We start from the raw sequence: 19,248 nt of genomic DNA, 5'->3' as shown, positions 1-19,248 counted from the left end.
TAATTTTAATTTCAAAATAGTAAATTTTTCTTGATCTGGACTAAATGTATAAAATGTTTTTATTCTATGAATTACTGTGCCAGAGGATAAAGGACTCAAACTGCCTGAGGTCAAAGTCAAGGGGCAATGAAGACATCTTTTGTTGAGGGGGAGATTGTAAGGTAGGTAGGGAGAGACAAAGATCTTAAGACATTGGTTTGAAACTGCTGCTGTGGACCGCTGTGGACCACTGTGGAGAGATACAATTAAGGAAATGAGTTTCACCTCTAGTATCTAGTATCCAGTAGTTTCCTCTTTTACTAATCAGTTTTGCTAAGCAGCTATGAGGTATGATGCTCTTAGATTTCTGAAATACTGAAAGTTCTGCCAGAGATTACTTGGTCTCTGAGGCAAAGCCTTGATTGTCCTCCCCTGGTTGTGTCTCCTATTTTTTAGCTTGATCACCCAAATACTACTTTGGGCTCTGTTAGAGTTTGGCTTTGTCACTGAGCAATGCTTCTGCCTGGCCAAGCTGCAATTTCTCACCTGTTCAGTGGAGATACTACCAATTACCATTCATCCATACTATCTCCAGGGGTGTTGGAATGATGAATTACAAAATGCTCGGGCCAAGTTTTAAGTTAGCAGAGAAAGGTGCTACATGAAACACTCCAAGACTATTTCTGGAAGAAGTGATACTGAAGCTGGTACCATCAGGGCGCCAGCTCTCATTCTCTCCACAGATTTTCCATGTGACTTAGCTTTAAAAATGGACCAGTCCTGACTTAGCTTTCTTCTTGCCACTGACTATAGCAGGATGGAAATGCAGTGGAGTGAGTGTTAGATTCGGAGTCAAAAAGCCTTGGGTTTGAATCCTAGCAGTGCCACTCACTATCTGTCTATGCCTCACTTTGCTCAGTTTCCTCATCTGTAAGATGTTGCACTTTAAGGTCATTTGGAGCTGTGAATGTAGGATCCTATGACTGAATTCCAGAGGATATCAATTATGTATGTAAGCTTACTTCCTATAATTAATAAATTGTTTGAAGAGTTAAACAAATTTAGAGTTAAATAATTAAATCCATGAAGAATAGAATTGAACTGAATATGCACTTAGCAAAGTGATTGATATATAAACTGGCATATTTATAAATACTGGTGTCCTGTCTGACCATGGCCTCTGACTTAAGGGTAGTAATTTATATGTTTTTGGTTTCTTTGTTTCCTTTTGTAGAACACAGATTTAAAGATTGTCATTATGCTAACTGAGCCTTCTTAATTACTTTGATTTTACTGTTATTTATTTATTTATTTTTGCAAGGCAATGGGGTTAAGTGGCTTGCCCAAGGCCACACAGCTAGGTAATTATTAAGTGTCTGAGGCTGGATTTGAACTCAGGTATTCCTGACTCCACGGCTGGTGCTCTATCCACTGCACCACCTAGCCACCCCTCTTAATTACTTTATAAGAAATAGATAATAACAATAATAAAAATAATAATACTGACTGATGATCATATAGTACTTTTAAGGTTTTCGGAGATAATTTTGTATTGGAAATATAAAATTTTACAAGAACTTTCCTCACTACAGTCTTGCATGGTCAGTTGAGTGAGTGACCTCTTTTTGTATACTGTATTCCTGTAGTAGAATGGGCCCTCATAGGTCTCATCATGTCACCTCCCTTCCTCAATCAACTCCCGTGTATCCCAATTACCTCCAGGTTCAAAGATAAACTCCTCTTCTTGTCATTCAAAGTCCTTTACAAAGGGTACTTATTTATCCTTCCAGGATTCTTTACATTCTTCATCATATGTCTTTGCTTTCTGAGATTTTGCCAAGCTGTGCCCTATCTCCCTCCTTATCCATACCAATTCCTAGAATTCCAGGACCCTTTAATACATACTCAATGCATGCTCAATTCAGGTCTCTAGTTTTCTGTGTTTTCTATCCCCAGTTATTTTATATTTATTCTGGATATTTATATATATGTTGTTTCCTCTCCTGGAATATAAGCCTCAGAGCAGAAACCATATTTTTTTGTCTTTTTATTTCTATACCAGTTAGCTTTGCATTTAATAGATGTTTGTTGAATTTAACCTTGTCTTTTTTCTCCCAGGATTTAACTCCCTTGTCTCTTGTCTTGTCCTAGGTGATGAAGCAGAACTGCATTCCACCATCCTCCTCATGTATTACTCTCAAAGACCTTACCTATTCAGACCCAGTCACAAGTTGAAGCCACCATTTCTTGTTTTTCTATCTCACTAACATTGACTCCTGATGGCTTCTTAATCCCCCCACCCCACACACCAATAATTCTCAATAACATGTTATTGAGAAGGGATGAATGAGATCATAGAGTTGGAAAATCTTAGAGGTATTCAAGTTCAACCCCCTTATTTTACCAATAAGAAAAACTGAAGTTCAAAGATGTTCAGTAATTTGCCCAGGGTCACACAACTGGAAAGAACCTGAAGCAGGATTTAAAGGTAGGTCACCAGATCAGAGATATTCAGAGTCAGAAGGGACCTTAGAGGTCATCTTTCTGACTCCAGTTCTGTTGCTCAATTCTCCACAGATGGGTAGACAGATTTTATTCCCTCAAATGGAGATTCAGGGACAACGTTACTGCTCAGGAACAGACCACATACCACCTGGTTTCATATATCCCAGCCAAGAACAAGCTCAGGGACCTGAGCCTGGGCCAGAACAGAAGATATCAAGGGCACCCTTGGGGAGGCTGGCAGAACCAGGGTTAAGTCTCAGACTCCTTGACTTAGAGACCAAGGCTGTCTTCCTGAGACCCTTTCTATTGTACATAAAAATGTCAGGAACATTTCTCTCTTCAAAACAAAGTCGGTAAATATACGGACATCTCTAGGTACTGCGGGGCCCCTATAGGGTCTTCCAACTCTGTCTAGACACAAAACCAACAGAGCATAATGCACAAGAGTGTTTTACGGCCAGGGTTGGGATTTTTTTTATCTTGTTGCTTCTCTGAGGAGATGGCTGATAAATCAGACTTCATAGGTTGAGAGGAATGTGTCTTTCTGAGAGTGACTTTCCTGAACTGAGTGAAGGACAAGTAGAATGTGACAGAAGGAAACATTGCTCAAAAGGCAGCCTCACTTCCTGGGACCAATTAAATCTATTTGGGGAACACAAAAAGAGCAGAAAATCTGAGACCTGTGCACAGGCTCCCCCCACCTGTTTCTCAATAATGAAAATCAGAGTATCCTTTCTGATGATCATGTATCAAGATATAATTATGCTTAATAAAATTTTGGTTAATTACTCCATATATGTAGGGCTATTAGGCTGTAGGTAGATCACTGAGCCTGGAACCAGGAAGACCTGAGTTCAAATCTACCCTCAGACACATACTAGCTGTGTGACCTTGGGCAAGTCACTTTGCCTCAATTTCCTCATCTGTAAAAAAAGCTGAAGAAGGAAATGGCAAACCACTCCGATATCTCTGCCAAGAAAACCTCGAACAGGGTCATGAAGAATTGGGTACAACTGAAATGATTGAAGAATAAGATGTGGGGCTAGTAAGATGCTAAATGAGTCGATCATAGTTCCAGAGACTTAGAGCTAAAGGGTCCCTCAGAAGCCATAAAATCTAAACCCTTTATTTTATAGATGAGGGATCTGGAGCACAAAGAACCTAAGTGGCTTGCTAGTGAGGGAGGTAAGATTCAAACTCAGATCTTTGTGATCTTAATTCCTTTCTACTCCCTTAGTGTTACCACCATTATGATTTCCAACTTAGAGACAGATAGATTGATTGATTAATAGCCTGGGTATTGATAGAGTACTGATTAACTGTTTACTGTACACCAGTCACTAGGCCAAGCACAGAGAAGACAAATACAAAAGAGGCTAAAATTCAAGGTTAGAGCAGCACCCATGGCCCACTCCTCTGCTCAAGAACATCACTGGCTCCCTATGGTTTCTAGGATTGAAGACCAACTTCTCAGTATCACACTGGCTCTAGCCTACCTCTCTAGTCTGTTTTCATATCCCTTGACTAGGCACTCAAATTGGAGAATTTGCAATTTCTTGGACTAGGCATGTCTAACTCCTACCTAAAATCTTATTTTTATATAATATTTTATTTTGCCCCAATGACATGTTAAAACAATTTAAAAAATATTTTTAAAAGTTTTGAGTTTCAAATTCTCTCTTTCCTTTCTCTCCTTTCTGAATACATGTGCAATCATGTAAAATACTAAATATCTGTAAAAACAGGCCTATACTGCCTGTCTAGAAGACATACCATTTTTTCCCTCTGCCTTTCTGAATCTCTAGGATCCATTAGGGATTAAACTCAAATGACCTCTTATAAAAAAGACTTAAATTTTTGTTGTTTTGGTGTTTAAATAGGCAGCTTTTTTGCATGTAACAAGGGTTTAAGAAATACTTAACTATGAACTGATGCAAAGCATACCAAGAAAATAATAAGTAAAATAGTTTGCATGAATTAAAATGGAAAAACCAACCAAAATCAAAACTGAATGCTGTGAAATTATTATAGTTGAAACTTGATCCAAAAAAGAGATTTGAGAAATCACCTCTTCATTGCACAGATATATACTGCATATATAATGTCAAACTTGGTTAATTTGTTGGTTATGTTTGTTTAATTTTATTTTACTCTTTCTGAAGAGATGGCTGTCTGGAGTGAGAAGGGTTGCCTTTATTGGAAATAAAAGTTATATAAAAATAAAAGATATCAATGAGAATAAGGTTAGCAGAAAAAAAATACTGGAAAAGCAAACAATGTTTCTGGCCCTGTAATTCTGATGAAAAGTTCAGATCTTTAAAAAATTTAAATTTGCTTATTTGTATATTAAATAGGAAAAAGACACTTAATTGAAATATATTCTTCCGAAAATGGGGCATCTGGTCTTTTGACCTCCTTTCCCAGCTCTTTTTGTGGGGGAAGGCAGATGGGAAATGCCACTTTATATCACTGAAAAAGGTTCCAGGGTGATGGATAACCAGAGCTGGGAATTGCTGATCCAAAGCAAAGATGATGGACCCAAGGAAGGACAAGAAAAGTATTTTATCTAGCAGCAAGAGACAAATAGAGTTTCCCATCCCACTCCCTTCTGTCATTGCTGATGATTTTGGCTTCAGGGATTTATCTGTAGGGACATTTGACACATCTGAAGGGTAGACCCTGGTGGTCTCTTATCAAACTACAATCAAAACATGTCAGAACTGGAAGAAAATCGAAAGAACATCGAGTTCGCTGAATGAGGTAACTGGGGCCAAAGATATGACTTGTTCAAAGTCATACAAAGTTCAGACTAATTAATTTAATGTGAAAATCAGACTTTTATGTTGAATTTTAGGTAAGGCAGAGTGTGTGGGAGCTGTTCTTAATTAAATTAATTTAAAAGTTGTTTCTTTGCTACTTTATCCATTGATTAAAGTTTTGCCTTCTGGTTCCAGAAACCATTAAAATAAGTTGAATCTCTCTCTTTCACATGGAATAGGGGTAGAGGATAGAGACAAGACCTGTGATTTCATTGGTATGGAGAATTCCCTGATGAGAAAATGAATTCTATCAAGTGGGCATGCACCAACACTGTAATGTATACTTTCAAAGATTTGCTGAGGATGCTGAGAGGTTGGGTGACTTTCCCAGGATCACAAAGCCAGGGAATATTAGAGGCGGGATTCAAAGCCAGTTCTTTTCCTATTTTACCATGCACCATAGACCTTCAAATATTTAAGGACAGTTATCATGCTTACTCTGTCTCCCATCCAAAATCTACCCTTTTGCAGCCAATAACCCTTGTACTGTCAACCAATTCTCATACAACATGGACTTAAGTCCTTCTTTGCTGTTGTTCTGAACTTTTTTTCAGTTATGTCCAAATCTATATATGCTCCCATTTGAGGTTTTCTTGGTAGAGATACTGGAGTGGTTTACCATTTCCCTTCTTCAGCTCATGTTACAGATGAGGAAACTGAGACAAATAAAGTTAAGTTCAGGATCACACAGTTGTGACTGAGGTAAGATTTGAACTCAGGTCTTCCTGGCTCCAGGTCTGCTGTTCCCTACTCTGCCCTCCCATAGAATATCGAGGGCAGGTAATACTTTCCCATTTATATTTGTTTACTTTGCCAGTACTAGCACCATACCTGGTCACAGTTGGGGTTTAATAAATTCTGGTCAAAATGAACTGAATCCAGATTTGCAGACACTGGGGCACATATATATATGTCATCATTTTTTGACAACAAGAACAGATGGGATCATGTAATTTAGAGATAGAAAGGATCATATAACCATTCCTCAGATTTGGTCCCAGTCTGCCTCTTCTTCTCACCTCCCCTCCCCTTAGTCTCTTGTAGTGTCTGGGCTCTAATGCTCAGCAAAACCCAACTGCTATGTCAGGGTAATATTCAGTGTTTAATATCATGAATTATGCAGCTCTTACAAAAAAATGAAATCATACGTTACCTAACATCCTTATATGTGGGCTGAACTGAGCTAAACAGTAATAATTCCAGGAGCTGCTTCCTGAAGAATTTGGAATATGAGACACGAAAACTTGCTTTATTATGATGTCTAAGTATAAGATGGATAGGGGAGGGGAGAGAAGGGAAGTGGGGAAACCAATTATGAATACTACGGCAGTACAGATGAAAAGGAGTTGAAGGCTTCTATGAACATGGTAGCTGAGTATATGGAGAGAAGAAGGGGAAGAATTGATGCGAATTGAAAAATGCCTGGCTAGGGTCCAGAGAAACAGGGAAGAGTCTAGATGAACCCTGGGGTTCCAAACTTTGTTGACTGGGAGGATGGCTGCTCCTTTAATTGAAATGGAAAGTTAAGAGTAAGAGATAGTTATGTGGGAAAGTGATGGGCCTTACTTTGGACACATTGAGTTTTATGGGCTAACCAGAGATCTGGGAAGAGATGTTTGGCAGATAGATAGTGACAAGAGCAGAGAACAAAGCAGAAATAAGAGTCAAGAATCATTCCAGAACTCAGAAAATATCTGTTGAGTGCCTACTACATATAAACACAAGGATAGGGACTAAAACTGTAATTTCACTCGTCTGAAAGAACTTTCTCTACCTACGTAGACAGTACCTTTTCTGTAATTCATAGCTATAGAGATTTGCCTAAGATAACATGATATGATGTATCTAGAGTCAAGATGCCATGGGTCATCTCAGTCTTCAAAGGTTTCAAATTGCAAGTTACTCTAAGGACAATAAAGAAGCCCAAGGCTGAGTGTGAGCAGGATGAAGCATGTTATTGATGAAAGACTATGGTAAAGGATATCACCAAAGAGAAGCATCATGGGAAAAGAAAGAGCACAAGCCATGGAGTGAGAGAGAAGCATGACTAGATCAAGAGACCTAGAACCCTGGACAAAGTTATGGAAGGATATGGATGACTTGCATAGAATGAGAAGGTAGGAGTAGGTGCCTACTGGACACCAGCTGAGTGAGTGCCCAATGGGTGAGGTCTTAGATCCATGCAGATGTTCAAATGTCTACAAAGCATTCTGCAATATAAACACTCTCTTCTTATTAGAAATACTTTCAGTTAAAATAAGCACCATTAACTTCAGTGCTAGGGGTGGGGCTGGGGGTGGACATTTAAAATAATTCATCCATCTTTACAGTTATAGTGTACATGTATTCAAAGACAAGATAATGAAGAGATTCTACCTAGCTCTTAATCAGATTAAAATTTTATAATGCCAGTATATACAGTCCAGGATGCGACTCATAAATTAATATTTAACACTAAATAAAAAGACAATAATGAAATTTTTTTTAACAGTGTTGCTGGAATCACAGAATTTTCGAGGCATGGACCATTCTGAAGATCAATTAATTCTTTTTTTCCCCTTCATTCAATTTTTGGAGGAGGCTGAGGTCCAGAATGGTTGAGTAATTTAGGCAAGAGCACACGCAGTTTGGGCAGCTAGGCGGCACAGTGGATAGAGCACCAGCCCTGAATTTAGGAGGACCTGAGTTCAAATCCGACCTTAAACACTATAAATTACCTATCTGTGTGATCTTGGGCAAGTAACTTAACCCCATTGCCTTAAATAAACAAATAATTTTTAAAAAAAAAGCATCATACAGTGACAAGGACTGAAAATCAGGTTTAATGAGCACTGAAAAGATGCTTCCTTTATCAGTGCCCAGAAGGGCAAGATGAGTAAAGCAAGTGGTGATCTGAAGTTGGTAATAATAATAATAATAATAATAATAATAATAATAATAATAATAATAATAATAATAAGGAGAAGAAGAAGACGAAGAAGAAGAAGATGAAGAAGAAGAAGAAGAAGAAGAAGAAGAAGAAGAAGAAGAAGAAGAAGAAGAAGAAGAAGAAATGTGATAAGGATTCTGAATTTGTCTAGGGAGTTAAGGAAAGCAGGTGTGAAGGGATAGTATCCAAGGTTTGGAACTGGAGTTGCTCATGTCATGCAAAGACTATGAAGAGGGACAGGTTCAGTTGACAACGGCCAAGGCTCAATAGTTCCAAGGAATATGAAGAAGGCAGAACCTAGATCACATGCTTCTCTTTTCAGACACACCCACACTCACAGAGACCAAACTGTTGGGAAGAATCATTTCCCAATACAACAAAGAGAAAGATACTTGGATATGTGTTATATATAAAATCCACCCTAAAGAATCACTATTATCCAGATAAATCATCATATTAACCAAATTTTCTGGATAATGTCAATCATACATTCAGAAAATATTGGTATTTTATCTGCAGAATTGGAAAGTTCCTTAAGAGAATGGTGAGTCTGATTACCTTGATTTGATGGAAGGAAACTGATAGAGAGTTACATAACTTGTGCAATATCAAATAACTAGTTAATAGGGTCCAAATTAAGTTCTTCTGATACCAAAAAACTTATTATCCCTTAATTCTATTACCCCACCTCTTTGTAAGTGACTTCACCAGAAGGTGATAGTTAGAAACTTCTCTTTCTCCTACATCATGTGGGTCCTTAGCTGTGAATTCTGGTGATTACAGAGACCATCCGGTTCACATTACTGTTAGCCAGTGTCAAGACTCTGGTGGTAACACATGCCTGCCCAGGCTGGGATCTGGCAGTGCAGCAAAAGTGATGTGAATGACATTTACAGCTTTGCTTTTTCTTGGTAGAAGCTCAATCTCCAGCTATCCAATTGATCATAAGTGACATTTACTTAAACATTCCTTCCTCCTGATTCTATCTCCCTCTGAAAATGCCAACAAATACGCCTGCGGGAAAAACAATCCTTTCCCCTACAACTGTGGAGCTTTTGAAAAATTATAACTTTAATTATCTGTTCCATTCTTGACAGCTTACTTTGTTAGTAGAGCCCACACCCTGTATCGATTTCCCTCCCATTAAAAAACGAATGCTACCAGAGCACCCAAAGTTGGCTGCCCACACTCATTGCGATCTATGCCTTGAGGTTTTATCATGCATATTAAAATTAGATAGCATTTAGGCTAAAGCAATCTTAGGTTTATGATCCTGTTGGTTTTAAAGGAAATGCTAATGAAATATGTACTATTATAGTGAGCTGCAATCCCAGTGGGGTATATTTTAATTAGTACAGTTTGTTCAAAGGAAAACAAATTTGATTCCTCCTCATCTGTCACCCAGCTGTATTGCAACCTGAAAGCAGGGCAAGAAGACAGAGCAGGGAAGGAAAGAGGGGGTTTTACAGATCAACTTGAGGACTTTGCCATGGAAGGCAGAAGACTTGGCCAATTCCATCACCAGTAGTTTGGCAGTTTGCTGGATTTCCTGATGGCAGCTGGTTAGCCTCTAAAATCAAATGTGATGTCTTCAGGATGAACTTCCACTCTTCACCAGCCTTTTGTGTGGATAATATGGACATCTTAACTTGTAGAAGATTTAGTATTTTGTAACTAGAATGTAAGCAAGCCAAATGAGAAGGGGGAAGGAAGAGGGGAGAGGAAAAGAGGTGGGGGAGAGCGGATGCTGGGAGAATAAGCTATCTCAGGAGGATCTTCTGGCAAGGAAAGTTTTCTATGAAATATTGGTTTCTACTTCTAACTGGAAAAAACCCTTAAGGCAAAAAAAAAAAAAAAAAGAAGAAAATTCTCATTTTCCCAAAACATAGCCCAAAGATCACCTTTTCTCCCTTTCTCTTCTCATTGAGAAGGGCTGTTGTATTGATGGAGATGACTTTGTAAGATTGTCGCACTCTAATATTGTACTCTTGCTCCAGGCTCTCACTGTAACTTGCATTGACACGGAAAGATATTTCATTTTCAGATCTATATGTATGAATTTTTAATGAACTGAGCCACAGAAATCAAACATTTCCCCATTTCCAGAATCAGATTCTGACCTTCTGCCAAATGACTATAAATCATTCTCAGCATAAGAGGATGAAGAACAGCACATGTGGTGAGCCAGGAGTTGGTTTTGTTTCCTCAATCTCCATCTGTCACTAGAGAGAAAATGGGTAGTGGGGAGAAGAGTGGAATCAGTGGGGAGAAGGGAGAAGTTGTAATACCCCACCTCTCCAGAGAGTGAGATGCCAGGTAATGAAGCCTTTGGGGTCTCAGACATTCATGAAGTAACCAACTAAAACCAGGGAGGGTTGTAACTGTGATGGAAGGAAGCCCTAGTAACAATGATACCAACTATTCAAGGGACTTCTGGAAAAACAGATGGCATCTCACTTATTCCTAGGGATGGTATTGGTTACTCTCATTACCTTGGGGCATTGGGGGAACCAACACATTCTGCCTCTATTCATACATAATGAAAGACTGATCAAAACAATAACACTAAGAGACCCAAAAGTCAGTTGAAGTAGGGTCTTTTTTCTCTAATTTAAAAATATTTCCAACCTTCTTTAAATACCATTCCTTGCCATTCCCTTCACTTAAAAGTTTTAAGAGATTTGATGTTCCCAATTCCATGGGGAATGAATTTGTAATAAACAATACAGATCTGGCATTTCAAGAAACTTAGAATCCCTAGCCTACTCTATCTGAATGAAAAGTAACAAGTCTGCCCAAGACATTGTAGTCAGAAAGGGAAAGGAAATCAGAGCTGTCAAATTCAAACTCCAAGGCCACTGAACAAAAGGCCAGCCCTAGGGTGAATCTTTTGGCTCTCTGGGGCTTGTTTATTAGGAGATCCAGCATGTGGATGTGAGGAAGAGACAAAAGTTGACCACAATGGATGGCAATACTCAGAGGCAATCACCTTAAATCACACTGCTGCTTTTCTCTGGAAAACTCTGCTTTTTAAAGCTTTCCTTCCTAGCCTCTTGACCTCAATTCAATCAGAGTGGTTTTTTTTTGAAACAGACCATCTGCTTTTAGGAAATGAGAAATATTAAGATACACACACCTATGCATATAAGCATACGTGTGTGTGTGTGTGTGTGTGTGTGTGTTGTGTATTGGGGGGAGGATGCAGAACTGATTCAAAGTGATGGACTTATTTGTGTATTTTTAAAAATAGGAAATCTGGGAGGCAAGGAAAATGAAGACTAGTTTAATGGGCAAAGCATTTCACTACAAAGTGATTCATTCACTGTACACTGAATGAAGGTGCTTACTTTGTGTGAGTAATTGTGCTCCAAGCTGGCTGTACAAATACAAAAAACAGGATATTTCCTGTCTTCAAGAAATTTACATTCTAAAAAAAAAGAAATTTACATTCTAATAGGCCAAGACTACAAAGGATGATGGTGATGATGATGATGATGATGGCAATAAAAAGATAATAGCATTTCTTCTTTTGATCTACCCAATAACCCCAGGAGGGAGGTGCTTTTATTCTTCCTATTTTTACTGATGAGGAAATTGAGGCAGACTGTGGTTAAGTGACTTACCCAGGGTCATGCTAGTAATTGCCTGAGGTCAGATTTGAACTTTCTGATTCTAAGTTAGGATATGATTCAATATAATTCTTCCTGATTCCAAGGTCAGTGCTCTGTCTACAGTAGAATATGAGGAAATGATGGCTAGGGAGGGACATTTAATTTAACTCATCCAGATTCCTAAAGCAAAACAAGTCTCTCCATATCATTATCTTACTTAAAAATCTTCCATGGTTCTCTGTTATTGCTAGTATAAGAAAGACATTCTTTAGTCTGGCATTTAATGCTCTCCACAGCCTGGTTCCCAACTTCTTATTCCTCACACTTCCCCTTCTAGGCATAGTAGACTTCTGGTTGATCCTCACATATGGTATTCCCATCTCTCACCTCTGTGACTTCCAATAGGTGATCTCTTGTTCTGAACTATATACCTTCTTTACCTTTATCTCAAAGCAAAATTCACATATGAGGCCTTCCCTGATGTCTTCCCTTGTTGATACTCTTTTCTCTCTCTCGTTTGCCCCTCTCCTTCTCTCTCTCTCTCTCTCTCTCTCTCTCTCTCTCTCTCTCTCTCTCTCTCATCCTCTCTCCTTCCCTCCCTTTCCTCTCTCTCTATATTCTGCCCCTCTTCTCTGTCTTTCTGTCTCTAAGTACTTTGTATTAACTTATTTGTGGACATGCTATATCTTCCTCCGTGGAATGTAAGATACTTGATGTTAGGGATAGTTTTATTTTTATTTAGCAGAGTACCTTGTACACAGCAGGTAGGTGCAACACATCTGTTAGAATCCAATTGAAGAATATGGTAATTTGGGATTCCATATGCCTTTTTAAAATGATTTTTATTTTTTTTTCAGTTATTAAATAGGTGGTAGACTTAAGATGCAAAATGAGATCCGTATTTCTAGATAGGGCCTATGTGGGAATTGATTTTGCTTGATGCCTTCAACAACAACAGCAATAACAAGACTAGCTTCGATCTCTCTGGCTCCTTTCTATACATATCTCACCAGACAATGCTTCTAATCATTTAAGTGCTGAATGGAAAGAAAACACAGGTTTGGAGTAGCTCAGAATCATCTGTGGCACTGGGGTACTGTGACTCCTTCATTTGATCACTCAGGGAGGTACAAAATCTAACACTGTTCAATAGATAAGTCATTCACTGCTGGTCATACAAGTTGGGGAGGGATGAAAATATGGAATCCAGGATCCTCTACCAAATTAATTCTTTTCTTTTTTTTTCTTCTTATTTTTTCCTTTTAGATTTTTTCAAGGCAATGGGGTTAAGTGGCTTGCCCAAGGCCACATGGCTAGGTAATTATTAAATATCTGAGGTCAGATTTGAACTCAGGTACTCTTGACTCCAAGACCAGTGCTCTATCCACTGCGCCACCTAGCCTCCCTACCAAATTAATTCTAAAGAGAGAAGAGGGAGGGAAATGATATGGCTCTAGGAAAATTCAAGGTAGAGGAAAAGAATGGAATCATATTCAAACATTTAGGGGGCCAAAGATCTGGGAGAAAGGCAAAAAGCACAATGCTTTAAGATGAGTCAAAGATGAGTTATTATAATTGTAGAAGTAATTGATATACACATTGTACTCACCATTTACAGACATGTCTAGAGTATTTGGGACACCTTCATGTTGTAGGGAAAATATTGACAGTTGGGTGGTTCAGTGAAAGGAACATTAATTTGAATTCAGAAAGACAAATCCAAATCCTGCCTCTTATACCTAGTAGCCAAGTAACCCTGGGCAAGTCTCTTTTCCTCCCTGGGTCTCAATCTCCTCATCTGTAAAACAACCTCTAGTGTTTCTAAGGCCCCTTTCAACTCTAGCTCTATGACCCCATAGAATTGGAACACATCTACAATACAGCAGGAAGGACAAGGAAGGCAAGCTGTATAAGGGTAGTCAACACCAGAGGAAAAGACTAAGAGAGACGTGATAACTGTATTCAAATATTTAAACTGTATTTAAATTTTAGAGAACTAGAGAGCTAGCCTCAGCACCAAGAAGACCTGGATTCAAATCCTCCTTTTCCCATCAGTCATTCATTTCAATCATTTAATCTTACTGAGGATTTATTTGATACAATTCAGATTTTTTAAATTCAATTCAACAGTTATTAATGTTATGATCATGGTACTATTCTCAAGAATGTACACTCTATCACAGGGACTAGAACAAACACACAGACAAGCAAACACAAAGTGAATATAAAGTAATTTCAACAAGGAAAGAGTGCCAACAGTGGAGGGAGCTCAGAAAGGTCAGATGCGCCTCAAGAAGAGGCTAGGGACATCCATAAAGCCCAAAGGGGAGGGCATGCCTTCCCAAGGATGAGGACCTTCTGTACTGTTACAGTTGGAAAATGCTTTCATGGCAAACAGCCTGGGTTGTTTTAATGTCCCAGGAGAAGAGGAGCTCCATTTGTAATTTTGGAAGCCACAAGATTACCGAAGTCATCCTTAAAATGAAGCCCTGATTCAGCAAGCCCTGGATTGCCATTCCAGACCCAGTATCCCTGCCATGAGAGGGATTCATGACACCGGCTAATTAAAGAGACTGGGGCTACAATTGGGTAGGGTTACAGGCAGCTCGGAGCTAGCATCTGATTATTCAATTCATTTTCCATGCACCCTCTCACAAATCAAACCTAATGCAAAGAACAGAGATGTGGCTGACTGATCCTCACCTCATTCATATTCACTCCCAGCCTGGTTGGTGGCTTCATCCCAACTGGTGGATTCTATTCCCCAGCATTAACATTCTGCACAGGTTCCCTCTAAGAACTCAACAAGTCAATCGCCAGTTCTAAAGGGGGTGGGAGGCAAAAAGGGGCAGGGAGGTGTGACGAGGAGGTGTTTCTTCTCCTGTCAGGTGCTCAGAACATAGCTGCCTTCAGAGGAGCTGGAGGTTGAACTAAGTTTATAGGCGCTGACATGCTAGCACTGACTCTCTCAGGGTTATTCTATGAACACTTCAAAAGGAGCTTTGAAATTATTCAAAAACAATGTTTAAAAGCTGGTTAGCATTTACAAATAATCGTTTGAAGAGTAAACATTTCTTTCCCTCTTTTTGAAAACCTGTGACATTCATTTATTGAAGAGTGGGAAAAGTCCTTGGAGGTCACCTAAGTCATTTGTATCTAGTCATTTATACTAAGTGAAAATTTAGCTTATTGTCATGAAGGCCAGACATCTTACAAATGGATTTCACTTCCAAATGGGAAGGGAATAAATTTATAGCTTTAGTTCCTTCATGACTGATTAGGGAGATAAGTACATTCCTGAATATATTTACTATTTCTAAAAAGTACTATTTCTAAAAAGTTGTTGAGGTAGAAATTTTGAACAATTGGTATTGTGTACACAGATTCAAAACGTCAATGTATCTGAGACCAAGCTCTGGCCTAAAAGGCCAAATGAGGAAGAAGACTCAAGACAGGTTAAGTTTCTTGTCCAAGGTCACAAGATTAAAAAAAATTAACAGCAGGATAACAGGAATTATTATAACAGGAATGCAGGGCTGGTTCAATATTAGGACAACTATCAGCACAACTTATATCAATAGCAAAACCAATGGAAATCATATTAATATCTCAATAGATGCAGAAAAAGCCTTTGGCAAAATTCATCACCTATTCTTATTAAAAAAAAAAACCAACACCACAGAGCATAGGAAAAATGGAGCCTACCTAAAATGATAAGTAAGATTTATCTAAAACTATCAGCAAGGATTATCTATAATGGCAGTAAACTAGAAGCCTTCCCAATACAATCAAGGATGAAGTGAGGATGCCCAGTATAACTTCTATTATTTAATATTATACTAGAAATTTTAGCTATCCTAGAGAAGAAAAAGAAAGGAATTAGAATAAGCAATGAGGAATAAAACTATCACTCTTTGCAGATGATATGATGTTGTACTTAGACAATCCTAGGGAATCAAATAAAAAACTATTTGAAATAATTATTTACAACTTTAGCAAAGTTACAGGATACAAAATAAACCCACATAAATCATCAGCATTTCTATATATTACCAACAAAGTCCAGCAGCAAGAGATGGACAAATTTCACTTAAGATAACTGTAGACAATTGATTATATAAATTATATGAAATTTAAATTTATTTCAATAAAATTAAATTATATAAAATTTAAAAGTTTTTGCACATACAAAACCAATGTAACCTAAATTATAAGGAAAGAAAAAAAATTGGGAAAATTTTTTTGGTAAAAGTATCTCTGATAAAGACCTCATTTCTCAAATATATAGAGAACTGATTCAAATTTATAAAAAAAAATGCAAGTCATTCCCCAACTGATAAATGGTCAAAGAATATGAACAGGAAGTTTTCAGTCAAAGAAATCAAAATCATCTATAGTCATATGAAAAAATTCTTTAAATCACTATTATTCAGTGAAATATAAATTAAAACCTATCAGACTAACTAATGGCAAAAAAGGAAACCATTGGATGTTGGATGAGATATAGGAAAACTGAAATGCTAGTTGGTAGAATTGTGAACTGATCCAACCATTCTGGAGGGCAATTTGGAACTACACACAAAGGGCTATAAAATGATGCATATCCTTTGATCAGGCAATCTCATGCCTAGGTCTCAAAGACAACCAAAAAAATGGAAAATGACCTATTTGTACAAAAATATTTATAGCAGCTTTACAGTGACTAAGAGTTATACATGAAAGGGATGCTCATCAATTGGGGAATGGTTAAAGAGGTTGTGACTTATGATTGTAATGGAATATTATTATACCAAAAGAAATGACAAACAGAATGATTTCAGGAAAAACCTGGAAATATTTACATGAACTGATGCATAGAGAAATGAACAGAACCAGGACAATGTAGTACACAGTAATAGCAATATTGTTTGATGAAGAATTGCTTAGCCATTCTAAGCAATGCAAGGATCTAAGACAACCCCAAAGGACTAATGATGAAGCATACTATTCGCCTTCAAAGAACTGATATTGATTGAATTCAGACTAACGTATGCTATTTTTCACTTTCTTTCATTTTTAATTCATCTTCTTATACAAAATGACTAATATGAAAATGTTTTACATAATTTCATATGTAAAAATTATATCTGCTTATTGTCTCAAAGAGAGGGGAGGGAAGGAAAGGAGTAGAATTTGGGACTCAAAAATTTAATAAAAAAATGTTACAAAATTGGGGGGAAATGATCAGGGGCAAGTTTTGAACCCAGTTCCTTTGACAGGGGCAGTAAAGTGGCAAAGTATGGAGTCAGGAAGACCTAAGTTCAAATCCAGTCTCAGATACTTGGCAACTATGTCATCCTGGGCAAATTACTTAACCCTGTTAGCCTCCTTTTCCTCAGCTGTAAAATGAACCAGAGAAGAAAATGACAATTCACTCACTCCATTTTCTTTGCCAAGAAAACCCCAAATTGGATCTTGGAGAATTAGACACAACTGAAATGACTGAACAACAACTTTTGACCTCCAATTCAGTGTTTTTTATACATTGCCTTTTGGTTTTTACTTTTCCTTGAATCTCTCTCTCTCTTTCCTCCCCTTCTCTATTTCTCATATATATTAACACACATACATTATATATTTATCCTGTATAAAACTTAATAAAAATAATAGCTAATATTTATATAAAATTTACAGAATTATAGGCATTGTGCTATTATTACCTTTACAGTTTTTATCTTTACAATTATAATTTCATTTTGATCCTCATAACAACTGTGGGAGGTAGAGGCTATTATCCCCATTTTACAAATAAAGATACTGGAGCAATCAGAAATCAAATAACTTACCCAAAGTCAATAACTATTAAGCATCTGAGTTCAAATCAGAACTCCAGTCTTTCTGTCTCCAGATCCAGGGCTCTATTCACTGGTCTATTTATTTATCCTTAGTTTTGTTTATATATCGCTATTTGGATGTTGTCCCTCCAGTAGTCTGTGAATTCCTTGAAAGAAGAAACTGCATTTTTGCTTCTCTGTGCAACCTCAATGCTTACTAAGAGTAGGGTCTGGCACATTGTAGGTATGTTGTTGACTTGACTGTAGCTGGGAGATTGAGAGATTGTCTAGTCCCACCTCTTTATTTTACAGTCATGGAAACCAAAGCCCACCTCACAGTTATTGCTGAGAGTGAATTCTTATATATTCTCAAATGTGTTCTCTGCATATGGCAAGCACACAATAATTTTTCATCCATTCATTTGCTGATCCATAAAACACCTTCATCTTTTCATTGATTAATTGATATTTATTCATTTATTCTACATATCTTACTGAGCACTTTCTTTGTGCTAGCTATTTTGAAGAAGGGGAACATATGGAAATATGATAAAGGCAATCCCTACTCTCATGTCCAATTCTTCTTAGTCATCCTACACAGTTAACAATGGTTTCCCACCAATCCTTTAAATTGAAGGCAAAAGCTTCCTTCCCTAATCCCTAGGACTCATGTAGAAGGGCAATTAGACTTAATTCTGTTTAGCTCCAGAAGGTGGAACAAATAGTGATGGGTGGAAGCTTTAGAGAAGCAACTTTTGACTTATGGGGAAGGGAAAATTCAACTGTTAAGAGCTGTCCAATAATGGAATGGACAGTCTTGGGAGGTAAAAAGATCCTTCTCCCCCTTCAAAGACTGAATGACCACCCATAAGGGATGCTGTGAAGGGTATTCTTATTCAAGTCCATATAAGAGTAGCAGACTGAGATTTTCAACTTTGAGATTATATGATTTTTCTATTGCAAGGTTAATCATACATCATGGCCATGACAAGATTTATTGACTCTTCTTATTAGTGAGACTGGCCCTAAGCCCAAGTTGTGTCTGCTTAAGAACGGAGCTCCCTTGTTTTGTAATGAATTGATTTTTTGACTATAGCTAGAATGGAAAAGACTGCTCTCTAAGAATTTCAGGGGCCATACAGGTCAGTTGGGCCCATGGTTGGTTAAAATATGCTTCTGATTAATTTGGAATTAAGCTGAGAATGGGACCCCAATCCATCAATAAACAAGTATTCATTACATACTTTCTATGAATATCTATACCAGTGAGTGTCTCTACTGCTACTCAAATTCCTACCCTGCTCCTGAGGCAAAGACAAAAAAAAGTGCTCAAAAAACACAATATTCATTGGAGCACTCCTGTACAACTAGAAAAAATCATCACTTAGGACATAGCTAAAAAACTGTGGTACATCAGAGATGTCAAAGTGGACACTCAGAAACAGGTTAAAATGAAATTGGGAAATGTTTAACAAAAGAAATCAAAACACAATACAACATAGACAATGCTAATTTGTGGTTTTCTAAGTCAATCTATGGCACCTTTCCATTTGAATTTGTCATCACTGTCAGATACAGGAATGGCATATTAC

The 19,248-nt window shown here is 37.7% G+C and overlaps 1 protein-coding gene across 2 annotated transcripts in view; it reads right to left on the bottom strand.

Moving 5' to 3' along the window:
• Positions 1-19,248, bottom strand: part of LDLRAD3 (low density lipoprotein receptor class A domain containing 3) — a 256,012-nt gene that overhangs the window by 33,143 nt on the left and 203,621 nt on the right. The window lies entirely within an intron of this gene.

The sequence above is a fragment of the Macrotis lagotis genome, chromosome 3 (assembly GCF_037893015.1).
Source record: "Macrotis lagotis isolate mMagLag1 chromosome 3, bilby.v1.9.chrom.fasta, whole genome shotgun sequence".
NCBI classification, from domain to species: domain Eukaryota; kingdom Metazoa; phylum Chordata; class Mammalia; order Peramelemorphia; family Peramelidae; genus Macrotis; species Macrotis lagotis.
Note: the sequence above shows the minus strand (reverse complement) of the source record. Positions and strands in the feature narration are given on the sequence as shown.